The 19,721-nt window shown below is 41.0% G+C and overlaps 2 long non-coding RNA genes across 2 annotated transcripts in view; one reads left to right on the top strand and one right to left on the bottom strand.

The window, feature by feature from the left end:
- LOC140689176 (uncharacterized) overlaps nucleotides 1-19,721 on the bottom strand; it is a 93,881-nt gene that overhangs the window by 54,337 nt on the left and 19,823 nt on the right. The gene's annotated exons all lie outside the window — the stretch shown is intronic.
- Nucleotides 8,891-11,195, top strand: LOC140689175 (uncharacterized). Its single transcript, XR_012064061.1, has 2 exons — nucleotides 8,891-9,069; nucleotides 10,701-11,195. It is a non-coding gene; the product is annotated as an uncharacterized lncRNA (long non-coding RNA).

Raw genomic sequence — 19,721 nt, 5'->3', positions numbered from 1 at the left:
TGCAAGGTGGGCAAGAAATAAGCCTTTGTTGTGCGAAGCCTCTGAGGTTTGGCAGTATTTGTAAAAGAAGCTAGAACTACTTATCTGAACACTGCGTTCCCCTCCCACCCCACTGCCATCGGACATCTTTAAGGCGTGGTCTAGGTATGAGCTTCCCTAAGACGCTCTCCATGATCCTTCCAGAGTTAGGATCCACTTCCTCTAGCATCCTTTAGATTCACCATAGCAGTTGCTCCTCTTCTTACAATAATTTTTTAAAAAACATCTTTACAAACATTCTGTAACTCCCGTGAGGGCAGGAATTTTACCTTTGTACCTTTACACCCTCAGCAACATCGCAGAGAAGCTGCAAGATTTTCAATTAATGTTGAATAGATAATGAGTGAAACGAATCTAAGGAATTTATTAATGTTTATAAGTATAAAGGTGGTGTTGAGCAGCGTATCCATCAAATGTTGGGTGCAACGGCATAGTCTTAAATCTATTCCTTAAGTCACAGGGCATCACTTCTTGAGGAACCAGCCTTGTAGCCTTAATATGAATAATTTGCATTTTAAACCCTACTTCAGCTATATTACTTTGCCCGTGTTTTAGTCAGAGAGAAAATCCCCTTGCCATAGAATAGGTTTATAACTCAACGTATCTAACAAACTGAGGAAAACCACAGAACTCAATGACTTCTGATCACATTCATAAAAGATAAACTACTCTAAGAAGGGCTATTTGGAAACCTCAGTGTTCTTTTGCATTGGCCTTTTGTTTATGCAAGTAAATTCTAACTTCAGAATGGTTGCTGTTTTATGACAGTGATTGGGGTTTATTAAACGTTCTCAGTTCTCAGAAACACACACAGGAAGAGGCTGTTTCGATAGATGTCCCAGCTGTTGTAGAAAGACCCACAGAACCAGATGGACTCAGAGCATTATTGCGGTACTTACAGTGGTATAATTAGGCTTAGCTACCACAGAAAGGGGGATTAATCACTCTCTTAAGTTTCCCTATGTCTACCTTAAAAAGTACAGAATTACATTAAAAGAGGAAGGAGGGTAAATGAATGAAGCTTGCTGGATCTAGATGTCAAGGTTTAAGGAAATAAAGTAAATCGTTTAAAATCTATTTTCCTCTGAATCCCTTATCCTGAATGCCAAATAGCCACAATCTTACTTAGTCCAGAGGGGGGTAAAAAAGAAAAGGAGGGAGTGAAAATGAGCAATCTACTAACATTTGGACTCCAGAAGAATACCTATTACTCACGATCTTTTGCACAAGTGTGTTACAGTAATTATTTCTCAAGGGGAAGAAAAGATAGATTACTTTAAACATACACCCAAATGAAAATGTGGGAAACATTTGCTTTGTTGCTGCACAAGAGCAGAATTGCAATTTTCTCTTTTATTCCATAGACCCATGTGAGTGCCATGAATTAATGTGTGGCTTCTTATCAGGTCAAAGTTATCCGTCCTCAGAGTTGCTTTTCCATGCTCTTGAGGCTTAGTAACAAATGGAAAATGGTATTAATGCATTAACATTCAGGAGACGTATAAATATAAAGTTAGTCTTTCCATTTCACTTTCACTCAGTAAGTGTTTACAACATCTGGACGTTTTCATACACTTCACATGCATGCATACAAGTCCTAGCATGTTTCATTATTATAACTAACCTACTAAGTAAATATTATCTGTATTCCCCCCAAAAGAAATTGACTTTTTAGAGAAACTGTCCAGTGTCACATAACTAGTCACCATCATAGCTGGGTTTCAAAATCGTTTTTTTCCAAACATTGTACTTTCCCTTTCAGATAGTCACATGGTATTTTTATTAAACAAAGAGCTAACCAAGAAACCACTTTGTTGCAAACTTCTATTGCCCTAAATTCTTCAGAATATCTAAGCCACATTGCCTGCTTTCCTTGATAAAGTCTACTTATAACTTTTTTTCCCCTAGATTATTGAGCATCTCACTCACACCTGTCAAGCACTGTAAACAGTAATTCTGATTTTATGGGTATGTAGTTACTATAGGAAATCTCTAGGAATTCTCCTTTCAGAATAAATGAGTAACAGCCTTCTGTTAGCTTGTGATTTAGCTCTTTCTCCTACGTATTTTAAGTGTGTGAGAGACCTTGCAAATGCATATCTGAATTGGCCAATGTGGTATCTAACTTAGTTGCATCATGAGGGAGAAGTTAGGTAAATGCCTTGACTTGGGGCTTCCATAGGCAATGGTTCTGCTACGTTAGCTGAGTCCCCAGCAGGGAAGTACGCGCATCGAGGTCAGAGCTGGAGAAGGGCTCAGTTGTCTGAGGAAGAGGGGGAGTGAGTTTGAACTGGGGAAAAGAGCCAAAGACAAAAACGGCTGACCCTCAAATCCCAAGAGACTGAAACTTCCTGCGGGACCTGCGAGGGAAACCATGTCATTTACCATATGAGACTTTGCATTACACGTACTCTGCTCTGCCTGCGGGACCCAGAGAAGGGAGAAGCCCTCCTTCTGGCTACAGTGGAGGCAACTTTAGGCTGCTTCAACCTGGCTCCACTTTGGCTCCATCCCAGCTCCAACTTGAGGTAGAAAATATCCTGAAGATTGAGGGTCGGCTTAGGAACATCTTATTACATCAGCGTCACTGAATTTCTAAAGACTAATTCCAAACTAAAAAAAAAAAAAAGAAAATTAAGGAACATTGTCTAAAATAAATAAATAGATTGAAAATGTCCATTTCCCCAAATTGGAAGCTAGAATCATCAAAATCTGTTCTTAACCCTGAAAGCTGTGTAGCCAGACATGTCTTTGCCCTGGAATCATTAAAATTCTCCCACCCTTGGAGGACCAAGTGAAAGATCTGGCAGACATTCCTCAGTTCTCTCTGAAGGACACACCCTGTCAAAGGAATGTCAAGAATCTACACACTATTGTGTGTTTGTGTGGAGAATGTGACTGAGCAGACACTGAGTATTTATATGTATGGATACAAGTGACTTCATGTGTTACGTGTCTAGATGAATTTGTGTGTGAATTTTTATTAGAGAAAACCATGGGTAATGAATCTTCCCGCCCTTGGATATTGGGCTCCTGGAGAAACTTCTACAACGGTGACGGGCAGAACAGTACCCAAAGCTGCACATCTCTGACTAAGATTTAGCTAGACCAGAAGAACCCTTTTCTCCTGGATTTTTCATTTAATATGAACTAATACAAGCCAAAAGCAAAAGGGGGGTCATGGAAGAAAATTCCCCAAGACTATGAGTGGTGCCATTTGGGAGCTGATGGATCTAGTATTTCTTGGTGACATGACATCCACCTTGTTGTTTTTCAACTCAGATGGTTACTGCATATTTTTTCTGGAAGTGGATGAAATCTGAAGATCTCAAAAAGTGCTACTCAGTTAGTTCATATTAAATGAAAAACCCAGGATTAAGAGTATGAACACCAAGAATTAATAAGATCTTAGTTATCAAAAGGTGAAAAGCAGCCTAAGATAATCAGAGTGTATAGGTTAGGACCCACTTAGCAGAGGAAGAAATCTCCATTGACAGGATCTTCTTCTAAATTCACATCGTCTCTAGTCCACATTGATTCAGTGACTGTCAAACTGGTCCCCTTCTTGCACTAGCTGGATCTCCTCCAGGTCCTCGCCATTGTACCGTGAAAGTGACCTTACACAATGAAATCTGCTTATTGGACTCCCCTTCAGTCTCTCAATCACTTTTAAGAAGAAAATCCAGCTCCTTATCTTAACACAATAGCACTTGGATCCAATTCCAAGCATTTCATTTTTGAAAGGGCTTTGACAAACACAAGTGCATCTAGAGGACAGTGCTAAGGTTGACAGAGGCTCCGGGAATCCTGACAGGATGACTGTCGTGAAGAACTGAGGGTCTGCAAAGTGGGTGAGAGAAAGTTACAGAAGTCAAGCCTTGAGCACAGCGTGAAGGAGCGTGCCACGGCAGCGCAGGGGAGGGCGCCGGCTGCAGCCACGGGCGTCAGGGGCGAGGGGGTCCAAGGCGTGTTAGCTGTGGATTCTCAGAAAACTTTCATGATCTATTTGCATCCTAGTTTATACATCTCTGAAATGGGGTAAGAGTGGTCTCTGTCCCATAGGGGGTTGTGGGATCCAATGCGTACGAAGCAGTTAACACCATTCCTGGGGCATTAACGAGCACTCCAGAACTGGTAGCCAGGGTGGCTGCTAGCCCCCCTTCTCAACAAGAGCATCTCAAAAACGAAATTAACTGTAAGGAATGAAATGAATAATGAAAACTAATGAGATTAATTAAGGTAGTGAGTTGCCTGTGTGGGAAAATGAAACTTGCTTACAATTCTTGGTTTTCCTGTAGAAAGACCTAGCTCCCTGAGACACGGGCTTCCAGCTTGCTGGTCTTCCCCCGTGGCCTGTTATTTTCCTCCCCTCTGACATTTGAATGGCCTTCTCATTACTGAGACCTGGTTCTCACGCTGTTTATTTTGGAAGGCTTTTCTGTCAGTTCTGAGTGAAAAAGAGCTAGCAGTTTAATTTCATAGTCTTCAGAGAGCATTTACCAGGGCCCAGATTCATGGGTGGACATGTATACATGTCAATCTTCATCTGTAAACCTCTGTCTTACCTCTCTACCTGTCTGTCGTTTCTGTCTTCCTACTAGACTTTACGCTTTTTGACATCAGAGGCTCTGTCTGTCTTGTCTGCTAGTTTAGGTCCAAAGCACAGAACAGTGCCTGGGATAGAGTGGGTATTTCCTAGATATTTGAGGGGGCACTCAGAAGGTTTTCTTCTTGTTTATGTCTTCAAGCCCCCCAGCTTGTATGATTTGGAAGCGGCCAGGTCTCATTATGTTGTAAGTGTTTAAACAATGATCTCCTTACTTTCCTGGCCAAGAAAGATGTTTAATGGGGTCATGAAAAATCTGCCACATCCTCCATTTCCTGTTGGTATCCTGGTTGGAAAGTGACCCATCCTTCTAAAGTGACTTTAAAAGTCACACCTTATAATTCCCAGTGTCAGAGAACACTGTTTACAGCGATCTTTACCCTTGTGTCTACCTGTGTGGGACCACACCTCTCTCTCCTTCTCTCCCACTGAAACTGGAAATGGATAACCCTCGATTTGTTCCGTGGTTTTCATCTCCTCTTGTCTCAGTAGTTCTGCTTCTGGCATTATCTCTTTTCTCCTGAATGTTTCATTTGTTTTTCAAATTCCCTGTTGGATCAGCATGCAAACAGGCAAACATTATATTCTGCCTATAGGTGTCATGTCAGTTGTCTTCGTGTTTATCCACCCACCTCCTTTATGCAAAGGCTCCCAAACAAGTTACCCATTTTTCTGTTTCCACTTACCAACTGCACATCCCTGCTGACCCTTCTCAATCAATTTTTCTGTTAAATCATCTTTATGAGAAACACCAACGATATCTGTTTTGCAAAATCTAGTCGAAATTTTAAGTTTTCATTTTAATTGAATTCTAGAAAGCATTCTACACAAATAATTAGTATTAAAAAAAATAAGACCATGACTTCGTTGGTCTGTGACACTCTCAATATTTTTTCCTAACTCTCTGGTAATTTACTCTCAGTGACATTAGTTAATTCTCTCCCTTGGTCCAAGCTCTAAATATATTTACAATTTAGAATTTTAAACCAGGTCATCTTATCACCTATGAGGTTTTTAAAACATGATATAAACAAACAAACAAAAAAGGATGGAGGTAGGAGGTGCAGAATTCAGGACAATGAACGTCAATACAGTATAAAATCAAAACAATTTAATTCCTAGGATGATATTTTTTAAAATTATCTTAATTATAACTGAAGAGCAGATCCTAAGACTACCAAGTCTAACAGGTTAGAAGGTTCTGGAAAAAGTATGTATTCAAGAGGAAAATGAAGCTCTAAAATATTTGATGGTTTAGACTAGAAGGGAAATGGATTGAAGAGATGTTTTATAAATTCTAGAGGCCGCAGAAAGACTTAGATGCCTAATAAATCTAAGATCCAAAAAGTAAAGTGATTATTACTTTCCGAGATGATGCAGTAGTTGTACAAGAAGAGATGTAATGATGGTGTACTGCTTGACTAAGCAGAGAATATTTTCTTAGTCAGAATACTGAAGTCAGCAAGCATGTATTTAAGGCTGTTGAAAAATATGTATATTGGGGTATTGGGGGTATGCAAGAGGCAGTATAAATAAGTTGATTCTAAAGCGATAGGTAATAGATAACCTGAAGGAGAAAAATAAAGCCAGAATAAGCAAAATGAAACTAAAAGGAGGGGAGGAGTTTGCCTCTGGGAGAAGGACAGGCGTTGAGAGTGGAGAAAAGGCACTATTTCTTGAATCTGTTCCGTTACAAGCCTTTAGCAAAACTTACATGTTTATTATTGCATGTGATAGTTTGACAATAAATAAAATTAAAGCTTAAACTGAATAAATCCAGAGAAGTTTCATCCCAAATCAACCCAATAATTTTCCTTCCCACTGAACCTAACAGAGATTCCTCTTCATCTTTAAGTTTCGGGGTACCTCCCAGGCAGAGGGCACAGTCAGCCCTAAGCTTGCCCACTGTGCACTAGCAGAGGAAAGAGGTGTCTGATCTAAGCGTATCACCCTCACACTTCTCACCAGGGATGTGAGTTTTCCCAGTTCCTGGAAAACCTATAGAGGAGGAACTTCTTGAGTTTCCTCCACTTTGTTCTCGATACATAGGCATTCCTCTTAGAGAAGGTTGGGGTAGGCGCCACCGCTGTGAGCATGATCTGGTCAGTCTCTGCTTCAAAGAAGCAGGAAGTGGGGTTTGCCTTAAAAAATAAGCATCTAGAAACTGCAGGTCCCATTCTCTTCCTTTTCTTAAAAATTTCATGTAGAGCATGGGAGCAGTAATTCACTGCATTCTTAAATTCTGCATTCTATCACATTAATGATTCATTAAATGATTCAATCTACGAATTAGGGAATCAAGTAAGTAATGAATGCCTGAATGAGTGAGTTTTTCCCACCACGGAGTAAAATAAGAACTTGATACTTATTCCAGGTGGACCCCGAAAGTGACGAGGCAGCAGGTCCCTCCCCAATCATTTTTTGATACCAAAGGTCTGACTAAGCAGAAAAGTAAATAATCCATACAGAATCTAAATTATTCCTGAACAAGATGGAGGGTTTTGGTTAATTTAGTTTCTAAGTGAAGCTGCCATCCAAAATTTCATCAGTGTGAAGAAAATCTAATAGGTCAAACACTGCAATCTCACATTCATAGATGCAACAAGGTAATCTATCTGCCCATCACCCTGTGCGGTCCTGTGGTGCCTCTCCCTGCAGTTCTTGATGAGAAAGTATAGATCCTTCCCTCGGAGGGAGGGAATTTGTGAATTACTTTACTGTCAAGTTGAAGTGTTCCAGTTTGAAGGGAAAATTGGAAGTAGTGGGGTTTTTTGCTTTTTTAAATTTAACTAAGCTAAAAACATTAAATCTTTCAAACAGTAGGGAGGAAACCACAGGGATAATGAACAGAGTCCTGGACATAGAATCACAAGATACGGTTTCCAATATGGTATATTCATTACTTGACCTCTTTCTGTTTTTTGTTTTCAAAACTATTAAAAGATGAGGATAATCTTTGGCTCAAAGAATAGCTGGGAAGGTTGGTAAGGTCTTCCCAGCATGGGGTGCTGGAGCCTGAGACAGGTGAAGGGCGCACCCGCACAGCAGAGCTGTTTACCGTGGGACGCTGGAGCCCAGTGGGGCGTGAGAGCAGCCATGGGAGCCTGTGGTCTGGCACAGAGTGTCGGAGCAAGAGTGGGGTGAGGGGGTCCCCGTGAAGGGGTGGCTCCTTATGGGGTAGTAAAGCCTCATCTAAGAAAAAGCAGTTAGTTTGCACATGGGGAGTCCCAGTGCAAATGCCAGAGCCTAAATGGGGTGAGGAGGGCTTCTGTTTGGGGATGCTTTAGCCCAAAAGAGGGACCATCAACATGAATGTGGTGACAGAGCAGGGGCGAGAGAGCTTCTCCTGGGCATTTTGGGTCAATTTAGCCATCAAAGTAAGTCAGGAAAATACTAGATTATAACCTATTGAAAAAAAGGGGAAGCCATGAGTGTATACTGATGTCAATAGATAAATGAATAACATTGCAAGTTTGATGAAGAAAGAGGTCTGAATATTAACGTACCTCCCCACAAAATATTTATTAACAAAAAGGAGAAATATGTAACTGCACAATCAAGAAGCCTGCCAGACATCACACCAGTCCAGTGATCCGTGTGAAACTCTTTCATCACTGGACAACACAGAATCACATGCTGTGTAACAGGATGCCCTGAGTAGGACTTGACTTCACTTCAGTGACATTCCTGCCAAAAAGATGCATAAACTGAATCTACACCTGAGAAAATCCCAAGTGCAAGTGGAGGAGCACTCTTCTAAAAATAAACACATACACACACACACATACCGACCTACGATTTTCAGAAATGTCAAATTCGCGAAAGTCAAAGGAAGTCGAGAAACTCTTCCCGACTGAAGGAAGCCAGGACATGACATGCACCTACGTCATGCGCTGTGAAAATTAATAGAGAACCCTCATTAATACTGGGTCAGGAGGCCAGAAGGGGGAGCGCTCAGGCAGGTACCACTTCTTGTCAATACACGTCCTGACAGAAGAGACCTAATTTACTACCCGCCCGCAGGAGGAAGAAAACGTTCCCTTTGCCTGGCAACGGCTCAGCCAATGAGAGACCGTCACAACTCAGCCAGTAGAAAACCACTATACTGCAAATTCTTAGTTTCCTCCAATGAAATTTTTGCTTAGAACAGCTCCTCCCAACTTCCCCTTCTCCACTAGGCAAGTTTCCTTTTTGTGTGTGTTTTGTTTTTGTTTGACTGACTTGCCATAATTGCATGTCCCAGATTGCAATTCTTTACTGTTCCCCAAAAAAACCATTTTCGCTTGTAACATAACTGGCTGTTTTTGTTTGTTTAAGGTTAACAGTGTGATTCTGGATGAGAAGATTTTAAAGAACACTGTTGGGAGGATTGGCAAAACTTCAATGGAGTCTGAAAATTGAATGGTCTATTAGACGTAGAATGGGTCAGTGTTGCTTTCCTGATTTTGATCCTTGTGTTGAGGGTATGTAAGAGAATGTCCTTATTTGTAGGAAATACATGCTAAAGAATTTAGAGCCATGGAACATCAAGTTTAGGAAAAAGAACATTATTTGTATGCACTTGCAATGCTTCTGTACACTTGAGATTGCTTCAAAACTTAAAAATAAATTAAAAACATGCAATTTTATTTTAATCTGGTATAAGACACATTTCACATTGTAATACTAGTAGACAATCTTGTTCAAATCTATATTCTTTAAATCATATTTTATTTTTTGACCCAGAGATAGTTAATCATGAGGACAAATTTGGATCCTGATAAAAACAGAAGCACCAAAGTCTTTTGAGAAAAGGAAAATTATGCTTAAAAGAAAAAATAAAATCCTCAGAGAATTCTCATTAAATTTTTAAGAAATTTAAAACAATGAAAATGAGCAGACTTCTATTAAGTATGAATCATATAAAATCCACCTACAGGATATTACAGATTCTTAATGAAGATTTAATTACTGATTAAAACCAAGAGACTGTAAAAGAGAACAATTCATGCCGTAAGTCTGACTTTCCCATTATAAAGTGAAGAGATTTATCCTTAGATCAGGCCAAAAAAATTAAACAACCTGGACTTTGTGATTTTAGTGGATTATGGTCCTGGAAAATGGCTTTCACATCCTTCTGATGGTGTGAGGAAGTTTCTAGAAAATGCAATTAAATTCTGATTAAAATTAGTGACAGAAAATTTCCATTTGTCAACCATGCCAAAAAGTCTAGTATTTAATTTTAAAAGTGTTTTATTCAAATATAGAAAGTAACTGGCTTTTTAGACTAAGTTGAAAGACGACACATTTTGTTATTCCTTTTACGTGTTTCACAATAAATCTTCAAGATTGACTTTCATTAATGCAGATTTTGTGATCCTAGATATTTGTGAATAAAACACCCATCCAACTGCTAGACTAGAAAAACAAAAGACAGATAAATAGCAAACAATAATATTATTCAGCCAAGACAAGTAAATATTGATGCAGAACGTTGAATAATTCAAAGAATGACAGTCCTTAGCAGAGCATAATGAGGTTTTGAAAGGGCCTGACAGGCCAACGGATACAGACAACAATGGACAACTTCTAGGGTCAGTAGAACTGATTCTGAAATCTGACGTCAGAATGGCCAAAGCTATGAGACGTGGGCTGGGAAGGGGGAAGGAAGGAAGGAAAGAAGGAAGGAAGGAAGAAAGGAAGGAAGGAAGGAAGGAGAGTAGAGAGAGGAAGAAAGAATGAAACAATGATTTCTATCTAAAATGGAAAATGCAAAATAGTATTAATAGTTTAGTGGTATTAACGTGAGACAAGAACTCACATATAAAATTTTAAAAGTAAATAATTTTCCATTCAAGCATTGTTGGTAAAGAAACTCAGAATTTTGGCCAAAATTACAAGCACTGTTTGGGCCTCATGCAGTTGCATATTTTCTTATTAGAAGGCACTGCCCCAACTGTACCGACAGTGATAATACTCTTTGGAACAGTTAAATGATACGATATTTTCTGAATCTCTCCAAACCTTTTGGATGAAGTGTGTCTGATTTGGGGTTTCTTTTTTGTTTTTTTCCTAGGCAAGCAGTCAAACAGTGAGGATGGCAACTAAAAGCTATTGAAGAAATAAGATTTCTCTTAGATGAGAAACGAGAGAGTAGAGGAAATGAGCTGGCATGTGGAAGACTGGAGAGGAGGAGCCAGGTGCACCTGGACAGGACGAGCCAGGGAGGTTCAGGAAGCCAGCGCAGCGTGGAGCTCGGGGTGGAGGGGCAGGGATGCAGACCTCACATCCTCAAAGCGAGGCCAAGAAGAAGAGAAAAACTGGGGCTCCCTGAGAGTGAGAGGCACCCCCGGAGGGTTTGCAGCAGAGAATCAATGTGGTCTATTTATATTTTAAAGGATTCCTGTGCTGACCACGCACTGAGCATACTGAGCATAGGAAGGGGAGAGTCTGGAGTCCAGCATGGCTTGTGGCTTTGTTGTACCGAGTCTGGGTTCTCTTATCTCAGAACTCCCTGTGATGTGAGAAGGAAAAAATAATAATAAAACAAAACAAAACATTCCAGCCCTCATTAATATAGCCATTGTCTTTTCATCTTAGTCTTCTGCTGCCTCTCTCCTTCCCGCCCCTCCCTTCCTTCTCCTTCTTCTCCGCCTTCATTTCCGCTCCGGCCCCTGACACCCTCCTAAACTCCAAAAGGAAGAGACATCTGGTGCGAGGCTGACAGAGGAGGCAAGTGTCATTAACAAGAGAAAAGTAGCAGAAAAAAAAATTCTGGGAAGGGAGATGTGAGACAGGGATGGGGAGTCTCGGGGAACTTTCCAAGGTGTTGGAGGGGCAGGAGGAAATGAAGGCGACCCATGTGTGAACGATTACAAGGAGCTCTGCCGTCGCCCCCGGGAGTCCTCCTCTCCCACCAACCCGTTCCAAGACATCTGAGGTTTTTGAGAAGGTGATGAACAAGACTGAACTCGTTCCTCAGGGTGGTAGCTGGTAGTGTCAAGGGCGGACAGTGGGAAGTCAAGACTGGCATTAGGCTGTGGGAGGGCAGGTCCGGAGCCCCAGACACCACAGCATCATTGCTGGTTCCATTTTAGTTAATTCTAAGCTAGAGAAGCCCCGAGAAAGAACACCGATGGAGAGCTCGGCTCTGGAAACCATCCTGACCGGACTGCTCCGGGTCCTGTGCTGCTCTGTGACGCACAAGCTGTGTGGCTGTGGACCAGTTACTTAAACTCTCTGTGTCTCGTCTGGGGATGATGATCCCAAACTCGAACCGCTGTTTGTGAGGAAGGGACCGGGCACAGACGCCCCGAGCCTAGTGCCCGACATGGTAAACGTGACTGCGAGGGAGCTCTCCTTAGCCAGCGAGGAGGCGGACTCTTTCCTGTCCTGCAGAATGTGTCTCAGATGTCTCCTGTGCTGGGAACCTTCCCCTGAACTTTGCGTCCTCAGATAGAGTCTCCTTTCCTGCACCTTGTCTTCGTTTGTCTCCGCCAGCAGATCTACGCATTTGTTCCCGACTTTACAGACCTGCACTCCACAGGGTGGTGCTGTTTGTTGGACGATTGTATGAGGGAACCATCTGGCTTCCAAATTCCCCCACGTTCATGTAACATCCGCCTTATTTCTCCCTATGCTTTTAACGTTGCATTATTTTTCTGTCTCCCTCCCTGCTGTCTCCTCTTCTCTTCCTTCTCTGTAACCCCTTCCTTTCTCTTCTCTTTCTGCTTCTCTCTCTTCTCCTCCCACCCCCAAGGACCTAATCATAAAATAAGGCAATGCGTCAAAATGATCTTAAATAATGGGTGATGATCAGTGTGAAACTGTCTTACCCCACACGCTGCCTGCCCGTTATGTGCGATTAATCAACAGCATAGGACTGCTGGGAGAACGCAACTCCTGCCAAAATATTCTTTAATTTAGCTGAAACAGAAACAAACAATGTCCACAGTGCTTATTTGCATAATAAAGAGCTATGTATGCATCTAATAAAGAATGCCTTCGTGGGACTCCCAGTTAACCAGATTCGGGTCTAATGATAATAAAGGAGAGAAATGGGACCAACTGCCACGTGGGATCCTTTTGACAGCTGCCTCCACCACTGCCTGCAGCTGGAATGCCTTCCCTGGGCTCCACCATCCTGATGGTCTAGGGAGCCTCATCCCGGGGGGGCATCCAACTCATCAGGGCAGGGAAGAGAGACTGGCATTTCTAACTATGGTCCCAGGAGAGGCTCCCTCCACAAATAGAATTCTTGAGCTATTTTTAGGAGATGAATGTTTAATGAAGACCAGCTGTGCAAAATGTTAGCATGGGGCAAGGAGACTGAGATGGGATTTTCATTCAAGAGGATTAAAAAAACAAAAGACACATCTTTTAACAGTCGTCTTCCATTAGGAAAGTTTGCACCATGCCATTCTGGAGCCATTTAAAAGGATGATGTCAAGGGTTGAATTGCACCACAACACCCTCTCCCCCCCCCCAGAAAAAAGTGTGTTGAAGTCCTAACCCCTGGTATCCGTGAATGGGACTTTACTTGAAAATAAGGCCCTTGCTGATATAATTAAGTTAAGAAAGTTCATACTGGATTAGGGTAGGGTTTCATACTATGACTGGCGTCCTTATAAGAGGGGAACTTGGACACAGAGGAAACGGACAGGATCCATGTGAAGACAGAGGCACAGACTGGGCTAATACACCTGCAAACCAAGGAATGACAAAGATTGCCAGCAACCACCAGCGGCTAGAAGAGAAGCATGGAACAGACTCTCCCTCAGAGCCTCCAGTAAAAACCAAACTGGCTGATACCCTGATATCAGCATGGCTTCCAGATCTGTGGCAGAATAAACTCTGCTGTTTTAAGCCACCTGGTTTGTGGCACTCCATCATGGCCGCCGAGGGAACTAACACAGATGGGTAACCTCACACATTCAATTTAATTTAATAAACGTTTTTGGAGGCTGTACAATTTCATAAAATTATGAATATATTCAAATGGGTGTAGGAAGAAACATTCCTATTCAACTGGAACCAACGCCCTTATTTGATATTAAATTTGAATCAGAGTTTCAGAGAGGTTATATGCACCTAATAGTCCACATTTTGCAGGTATTTTCTGGGCTCTTAGAATGTGCCAGACTGCTATGAGCTGGGGAGACAGCACTGAGAATCCCATCCTCGTGAAGGTTACAGTCTGGCCAGGTTGTAAGCAACTACCGTGAAGTGTGGGGAACGTCATTCTCAGGGGAAAAAGAAGTGGGTTATAGAAACAGACAACAGGGCTTGTATTCAAAGACGGTCTCCTTGGTAAACTGATTTGTAAAGTTTAGTGTGACCTCTAGGATTCAGGCCAGAGCCTCAGTGACATCCAGCTGGGTACAGACTCTGACGCCCCAGGGAAGATCTCTGAGTAAGGGGTGCCCTGAGTGACAGATTTCCACCTGTACGTGCCATGTTTCCAAGGAGAGCGAGTGACTCTGGTTCTCGCCCCTCTGTCCTGCTGTTTCCAGATCATCATTGAAAAACTGGACCCTTTCTTTGTACTTTTTTGATTTTCTCTTAATTTCTAAAACCTTATGTGTAATATTATTTGTGAGCAGGAAAACAAAACCAAATAAAGTTGACAAAAAAGTTTTGGCAAAAGAAAAAAAAAACTAACAGAGACCTGATGTTGCCTTTTCACACTCGCCTGCTATTTTTTCTCATGTAGCAAAGTAAAAACGCAGGACCTTTCATATCACCACTCATTATTTTCAAATGGAATGCGATACGGTACAAGCTGTTTCCCCAGGAGCGTCTTCTATTATGCAGCAACATTTTGAATGAAAGCATTTTTAAATCATTACTTTTTGCCCCCAAACGGCTGCTTTATATTCTCTATTTTTTTAATATTCTGAGAGATGGATGGCTTTCTAACTTTTTCTGAATTTATATTCTTTTGAATGTATACAATCGATGGCCGGCAGAATTCCCATTAATTCTCAACAATCATTGAGTCATTGAGTCATGATGGATATCTATCAGAGGTCCTGGAATAAAGTAGGTGCTCAATTAATATTCTAGAAGAGGAGGGAGGAAGGAAGGGAAGGAGGGAGGAAAAAAGGGAAGGAGGAACGGGGAGGGAAGAAGGGAGGGGGAAGGAAGAATAAATGATGAAAAAAGTGGTTAGATAACATGAGATATCAACAAAAGGTTTTGGAAAGCATCCACAAAAGCATCCAAAAACAACAGAGTTGTTCCTCATGAGACTTGCATTCAAGCCTTACCCCTGACGTGAAATCAACAACATGATAACGGGAAAGCCTTTTGGTCTTTGACTCTGTTCTCTCCTTAATGAAGTACAGATAATAGATTAACAATAAATTTATAGACATGCTGTGACTATCTTGAAAATGCTTGAAAATGCAGTTTTTGCAAATTATGTGTTAATATTATAAAACTGATTTATCCAAATTGGTATTTTCCTAGCCCAATGCCTGGTATGTGGTAGCTGTATACTCAATAATTGTACACCTAATAAGTGATTGAGGGGGTGAACGAAAACTAGAGAGATGACATACGTTGCTGAAGCTTTAGAAACAAAGAATGTTGAAGTCCAGATCTCCTGGCTAGAGTTTCAGTGTTCTCTCCTGTATGTTTGAAGTCTGTGATCTCTGTTTATATCCGGATCCTTTTTGTGTGGAGACTTTCATGCAAATATTTGGAAGCCTGAATATCAGATTCAAACTTTTACCTTTTACATAGTCCTCATTAATTGCAGTTCTCATTAATTTCAAGTCAGAAAAGATGAAGAGATGCTGTTCAATTGGGTGTCTTTTCTATAGAATATATTCAGTAACATTCATCTACCTTTAAGATCCACGTTTACCTCATACCCTACCTCCCCACGAATTTAAATAAAGTTATCAATTCAGTGTAATTAAACATTCATTTATTTAGTACTTACACTGGACCATCTATTCTGTTATTAATTAAGCAATTAATTAATTAATTATAATACATTTATGGAATACGTACTATATGCTGGGAGCCCAATGGAAAAAGCAGGCTTGCTTGTGGCTTGCATTTGACTTAAAGTCTAGTAATGAAAAACAATTAAACAAGTAACTATTAGAGAGAAACTTGTAGTCCCTGTCCCACTGTCTAAATTTAGGTTAAAACCTTGCTTATTATTTTAAAACCATTATATTATGTCATCTCCTTATTATCACTTATTTTTTTCCTTTATTCAAACCACACAGCTCACATTGGCATGGTAGAATGAGCAGTTATTTGGGATCTAAACATAATTGATGTTTGAATCATTACTGATGAGCTTTTTTTTTTTTTCTTTTTTACCTTGGGCAAGTTAATTCACCTCTCCAAGGCTTGTTTTTGTCTTTGTTTGAAATAATGCCTGCTTGCCAACTTGAGAAGAATGAATTGTTCCCTGAGTTCTACTTAAATAGTTGTGAATGTCCCTTAAAACATGTGACCCAACCAAACATGAGTGTCATTTAACATCACATAGCGTTTAATTTTGTACAGATTTTTGTCTTCTCTCACCCCCTGCTCATCTCATGAAATTGTGACCTACATTTCCCATAGGCATCTCCATGTCTTTCTACCTTTTCTTTGCTGCTGGAATGTTCTGTTCATTCCTTCCTCCACCTGCAGAAATCACGTCCATCCCACAAACACCAGCTTAGAAGCCACCTTCTCATCCATCTGTGTGGGAGGTCATTTAATCCTCACAGGAACACTGTGAACTGGGTGTCACCTCCATTTTCCTCATCTTACAGATGAATGCTGAGGTAGAGAGATTAAGGAGCTAGTATAAGGTCACGTAGCTTAGATTAGTATTGGAACCTGACCTACAGTCTGTTCCCAGAAAGAGCAAGCATAATGAATGATGGAGCTGGTTGTGACTAAGCTGAAGTGACTTTAGGATATAGCTGTTAAGAAACTATGTGGTCAGTACTCAATCTGAAAACAGGTCTGAGAGTTCCAGCTGAAATCCAGTCCTGTCTAAGTGAGATCAGATCAGATAAGGAAGGGTATGATAAAAACGCACACTGTGTTTGCTCTAAAACCATGATTTCACCAGTAAGAGCATAAACGAGGTCATAAACATCTACTAATAGACCATAAGATCCTTCTGTGCACTGCAAAAAAACCCAAATAAATGCCTGCCTTACCTGTGCCCCTTATAAGCAGAAAACTCTCTGTTCCAGGAACTGATACTTTAACATGCTTATGGCCAATTTTTTAATCAACCTCCAAAGTTAGTTTTAAAGGTGACCAATACTTTTCAACTACAATTACTGCATAACTAGAATTTCCTGAGGACTCTAATTTAGTATTCTAACAACAACAACAAAAAAATTGGAGTTGCCATGCAATGCTTTGTGTGAGATATTGCAAACTTCCTACTGTGCATACACAATCAGAGATAATTAGGATTCTCATAATTTTGCTCTGCAGTATGTCATCGGTACTGTCTTGGGTTGGTCGAGAGTTTTGATTGCTGCTATTTTGGTAGTCATTAATAGATATGGCGATGACGGCTGGGTTGAATTTTGCTGATCATTTCATTCTTGTGTAAATACTGTGTTTTAAGGCTCTGGGTCCCGTTTGTTATTTTCTATGTCTTTATCATCATTGAGTTGCTTCCCTTTTTTCCCGCGCATCGAAAGTGGAGAAGAGCAGAGGAGACCTGTTTCTTGGGGCTGATGGGCCTGTTGACTGTTGGCACCCAGTCAAGGCCATTTCTCTTCCTCCTTCTTTGCAATGGTGCCTGTAGCTTAAGGCTGTTGTCAGGGTTAAGCACTTGCCAGGATTAAGCACTTGCCAGGATTATGAAGCCTTCCATGAGAAGCACCCAGTTAACATATTCTTTTACTCCCTGGCGTTGAACCGCTGTTGGGAACCGACTCTCGTGACCTCTGCAAAGAGTGTAAACACTTACCGTGACTTTCTCCCACTATTTCTCATGATCAATGGGACCCTACATAAGAGTTCCAATCTTTCTTTGGATGCTTATTTTCAACTATTTGAGGACATAAAATGGTCCCCCCATTTCTCAAATCTTCATTGTTTTTGTTTCTAAAAGGAAATCAATTTGTGTAAACAAGGAGGTGGGAACAAACACTTGCTGAGCTCCCGTTGCATGTAAGGCACTGTAATTAAAAAAAAAAAATCTTCCTGATGTATTTATTTTCTCATTGAGTCCCTACAACAACCAAATGAAATAATTGTTACAACAACTCAGAAAAATGAGGCAAAGAGAAGGGAGTGTCAAGGTTTTTAATTCAGGTCTGTCTGACTCGAGTGCCCATGATCTTTCTTTTCCATGGTGACAGGAAATCAACAGACCAGGAGCACCGCCATCCACTCTGTCCCATTCGTCATCGTCACATGTGTGGGGCACCAGTTTGTGCAAGGCCCATTTAAAAACTCATTTCAACTGAGGAGAAGCATAATGGGGGTGGAAGAGGTCAATTCAGGCAAACAGATGAGGCAAGCATCGCTTGTGATATTTTAAGACGATAATTAATCACCCTTAATATCGCAACCATCTAAATGTTGCAGGCATTTGCTCTCCATCCTTATCTAATTCTGATTACCTCTCATAAAGAGATTCATTTTGAAAATGATCGTTTCCTTAATGTAGTGGAAAGACATTTTCAATTTTCTTTCCACCTCCAACACATCCCTGATGAGTCTGAGATTTAACTTAGTCAGTTACTGAATGGGGTAACCAAGATGGATGGATTGGAAGAAGTGGTTCCCTCACCATGCCTTTCCTTTTGGCTTAATTACTAGAATTAGTCATGAGCTCTCCACACATGTGAAAAATGAAAATGTGGAAATTGGCTCCTGGCCAAAAAGAAATGAAGCAAAGTGTTGATGGAATTGGGCAGAGGCTTGAAAGCACCCACTGTGATGGTAAGTTTCACTGAGGCCCTGAAGGAAGCACTTGGAGGTGGGACACATGCTTCCCACTTTATAAAACAATTAAAGAAGATGTAATACACACACATACACACAAACACACTGGAATACTGCTCAGCCATAAAAAGGAATGAAATAATGCCATTTGCAGCAACATGGATTGGCATGGAGATTGTCATACTAAGTGAAGTAAGCCAGAAAGAGAAAGAAAAATATCATATGATATCACTCATATGTGCAATCTAAAAAAATAACACAAATGAACTCACTTACAAAACAGAAGGAGACTCACAGACATGGTTATTGGGGGTGAAAGAGGGGTGTGGAGGGATAAATTGGGAGTTCAGGATTTGCAGATACTAACTACTATATATAAAATAGATAAACAAGGTCCTACTGTACAGCACAGGGAACTGTATTCATACCTTGTAATAACTTATAATGAAAAAGAATATAAAAAGGAATATATACATATATGTATAACTGAACCACTACGCTGTACACCAGAAACTAACACAACATTGTAAACTGACTAGACTTATTAAAAAAAAAAAGCAATGCTTTTTCCCAAATCTGTTCTTGTTGAAACCCCACCAGTCCTTCCAAATTCAGCTAGCCAAGGAGCTGGCTCAGATGCTCAGCATGACGGGGGCTCATGGCCTTTTAGAAACAATACACACAGAACGTGTCACTCTGTATTGTGGGTGTCTGTGCGCCATTCTCTCCTTACTAGTGCTGTTTGTCACCATATCATCATTTCTCCCACTACATGGCCATCGTATAAAAAGTCCGAGCTATTCAACTTTGCTCTCCTGAGTCCAACATGGTGAAGCTGATTTCTCAGTCATGGTTGAATTGCTCTATTCTGATGATTACCATCCTATCTGCCTTTCTAAGCCAGCCTGCAGATCTCAATATGTCCATCAGCTCTACAAGAGGAGGGTGTGAGGGTGTGGTGCCCAGGCTGGGGACCTGGAGACAACATAACCAAGGAGAAGCCAGTGGAGCCTTAGCTAACGTCCAATCAAAATCAGGGGGATGGAGAAGAGGACGAAATACGGTGCAAGGGAGGGGAGAGAAGTGGTTCAGAATGAGGACCATAGGTGTCAAAGGTGGACTGGGTCCTTCTCTTTCAAAAAGTTCCCTTCCTTGTCACGAGTGC

Source organism: Vicugna pacos, chromosome 25 (genome assembly GCF_048564905.1).
Source record: "Vicugna pacos chromosome 25, VicPac4, whole genome shotgun sequence".
NCBI lineage: Eukaryota > Metazoa > Chordata > Mammalia > Artiodactyla > Camelidae > Vicugna > Vicugna pacos.
The sequence above is the reverse complement of the archived record's forward strand: the minus strand, read 5'-3'. Positions and strand labels throughout refer to the sequence as shown.